Source organism: Lactuca serriola, chromosome 9 (genome assembly GCF_051521515.1).
Source record: "Lactuca serriola cultivar US96UC23 chromosome 9, Lser_US96UC23_V15, whole genome shotgun sequence".
Classification (NCBI taxonomy): Eukaryota; Viridiplantae; Streptophyta; class Magnoliopsida; order Asterales; family Asteraceae; genus Lactuca; species Lactuca serriola.
The window spans coordinates 66842050-66845430 of NC_136416.1; the positions used below are offsets into that span (position 1 = coordinate 66842050).

Genomic DNA, 3381 nt, shown 5'->3' on the forward strand with positions numbered 1-3381 from the left:
CGTGTTCAAAATTTGACACGAAATTGACACGATTTAACATTTTTTGTTGTGTTTTTCGTGTTTGTCGTGTTTTTCGTGTTTGTCGTGTTTTTCGTGTTATGTATGAATAAATATTAATTAAATACATTAATTGTTATTTAATGTTATCTTTGTCGTGTCGTGTCGTGTTTGTCATTTTTTAATCGGTTCGTTCTCGTGTTAGTTCAAAAAAACTCGAGACCTTGTCGTGTCGTGTTACATAAAACCTTGTCGTGTCGTGTCGTGTCGTGTTACATAAAACCTTATCGTGTCGTGTCGTGTCAGACAAAAACACGACATGATGGCCTGATTTGCCACCCCTAAGAAAAATGAGTAAATAACTAAATATCTATTATATAAACGAGCGCTAATTTTACCGTACCATTATAATATCCGGTCAAATTTCTATATAATCTTGCCAGCTTTAGTTATTTTTCTTTTAATGCAATTTGACAAAAATTAGATTCTTTACAAATATGAGATAACACAAAAAAAGAAGGTCCCACCGAGATTTGAACTCGGGTTACTGGATTCAGAGTCCAATGTCCTAACCACTAGACCATGGGACCAATTCGAGGATAACGTTACCTTTTTGACATTTTATATCTTTCAGAAACGTCAATTCAGTTTTGATTTTACAGCTTAGGTAGGTCTTCAATGCAGCCATTATGTCCGAAACTTTCACAAAAATAAGTTAAGTCGGAGATATCAATATCAGCAGGCGAAATAGTTGTGATGCAATTTATTAATAATGAGCAAAAAAAATATTACAAAGAAAATGAACTAGATTATGACCCGCGTTAAATGCGGGGAACACATAAATAAAATACAAATTTATATAGATATTACAAAATAATTATAAAAAAACAGGGTTATTGGTATTATTGAAATGTGTTGAAATTACACTAAAATAGGTAAATATATATAACGTTGAAGGACCTCTTTATAGACAATATTTTTTGTTTTATTAATTCAATGACTTTGCTTGTCGCATATAAGTATCTTCAAACATTTTTTACTTGTGACACGGAAAACAACTATATACAGCCAACCATGCGTGAAAATGGGTCTAAACAAGTATAATCCAACATTTGACAATGTACTTTCAAAATATATTGTTATTTTATAGCTATATTGCGAAATATAACTGTTTATTTTAAAAAATAGCAACTTATTTATGTTCCTTCAAAATGAACCACATAAAACCCCCCACAAAGAAACTATAACCAATAAATCTGCAACGAAGCTAATCATCCCTTCCACTTTATCTCTAATATCAGGTCTTTTTTTCCTTAATCTGAGTTGTTGTCACTATCATCGAGAATGTTAAGATTCATTGATGACTTCTTTTTTTTTAGGGATAACTATGACATAAATCATTTATGTTTATATCTTCGTTTTTTTTTTTATGTTGATTTTGATATGCCTTCTTCCGTTTACCACCATCTTTTTTTTCAGAATCCTTTTTTTATGAAATAACATTTTTTTTTTGTGAAATCCGTTCTACGGTTTTTAGTATGTGTAGGTACGTTGATTTTTTTGAAGTAAAGAAAGTAAGGTTTTTGTTCGATGTTGGTTTCTAGGTTTGGTTCTTATTTTTTGTGATTTCTCATAATCCATTGCGTTTTATTTTCCATCTTTATCTACAATCTTTAAGTATAGAACATTTTATTCATATATTCATTCACTACAGAGTTTAATAAAGGAAAAAAGAAACACCCCCTTAGTTTTATTTACTTTGCAGATCATCGAGCCTCCATGCAAAACTTACAATATAATGAAAAAAACAAAAAACCCTTATGAGGTAAATGCTAATTACGATTCTACCCATTTTCCTCTTGTAACAATTAACTCACTTCAATACTTCAAAACATCTGTTTTTGTGTTTAAACATATTATTGATAGCATGAAAGATCCAAGCATTGTTGCATTTTGGGTAATCACAATGCCTCAAATTATGGAAGGATTTAAATATGATGATGAGGTCAAACATAAAATATGATGGTAATACAAGGTTCGTCTTCTTCTTATTAATTTATTTACTTATTTTTTAATTCAACTTTATTACAAAATTAAATAGCTTTTTTTATTAATATTAGAGTTTCTTATTTAGAAAAATATGTGATATGATCAACTTCTTGATGCTATAGCAATGAGAAAACTTGGATGAGCAGGAAGTGAGATAAATTTATAATTTATTAACTTTAATGAGTAATTAATTAATTACAATTTTGTTATTGAATTTGAAATATAATAGGGATTATATCAATGGATCCTGAACATGCAAGAAATGATCCAGTAGTAGCAAAGAACATTCGTTACTATAAAGCAAAGAGCAAATTCGAGGCAGAAGTGATGAAGCTCTATCCACCACCATGACCTCAAAACTGTGTGTGGGGGGTGGGGGGGATCAGTATAAACAAAAGTTTTTTCATTTATTTTTAGTAATTTACATATTTGGTCCCTTTGTTTAGTTGTCGGTTTTGGTCCCTAAAAGAATCAGGTTGTAGTTTTTGGACTTTGTTTCACTGTTTCATAAAACTTTTATGATTGCCTAAGTTAACAGCCTAACTGTTAGTTTTTTTTTAAATGACCATTTTGCCTTTGAACCAAAACTAAAAACCATATAGCATAACAGCAAAATTTATATTTTTCTTTTTTTTTCTTTTTTTTACTTAAGTTTAGAGTAAATTACATTTTTGCTCCTTGAGTATATCTGATTTTTTTTTCAGAAGATTCTGAGGGGTGTTTTTGGTGTTTCAGGGTCAAATGTTCACTCTAGTTGAGTACACACTTCTATTATACCGTGCATTCTTACCTGTCCATGTATGGTACCGATTCTTTTTGAACAAAGAATACGGGAGCCTATTTTCATCATTCACAAGATGCTTATATTTAACTTTAAAGCTCACATCAATTGTTGAGAAGGTATATTTCTTATTCTTATTCTGTTACTACCGGAGACATAAGAAAACTTTCTAATGAGGGCGTTCATGTCTTTTGTACAACCCATCTGTTATATTATGTCATGTCATCTCTTGTCTTGTCTATTGATTTTTACAAAGGTATACACACACATGTAACATCATAATTTCATTATATATATATATATATATATATATATATATATATATATATATATATATAACATCTAATTTTAACATTGAGTTTACTGTTTTCGAAAATAGGATCATAGTTACCGATTAAAAAGATGGAACCAAGAACCAAACACAACATCAAAAAAAATTCAAAAACAACATTATACATCCAAATTATAAGTATTCAACAAAGAAACATACGAATGAGTAAAAACATATAAATTCGAAAACAATATCAAACTTATAGATTAAAAGGATTTAACGA

At 29.4% G+C, this 3381-nt stretch overlaps 1 non-coding gene across 1 annotated transcript; it reads right to left on the reverse strand.

Moving 5' to 3' along the window:
- Window positions 1-515: 515 nt before the first annotated feature.
- Window positions 516-587, reverse strand: TRNAQ-CUG (transfer RNA glutamine (anticodon CUG)). Its single transcript has one exon. It is a non-coding gene; the product is annotated as a tRNA-Gln (tRNA).
- Window positions 588-3381: the final 2794 nt, after the last annotated feature.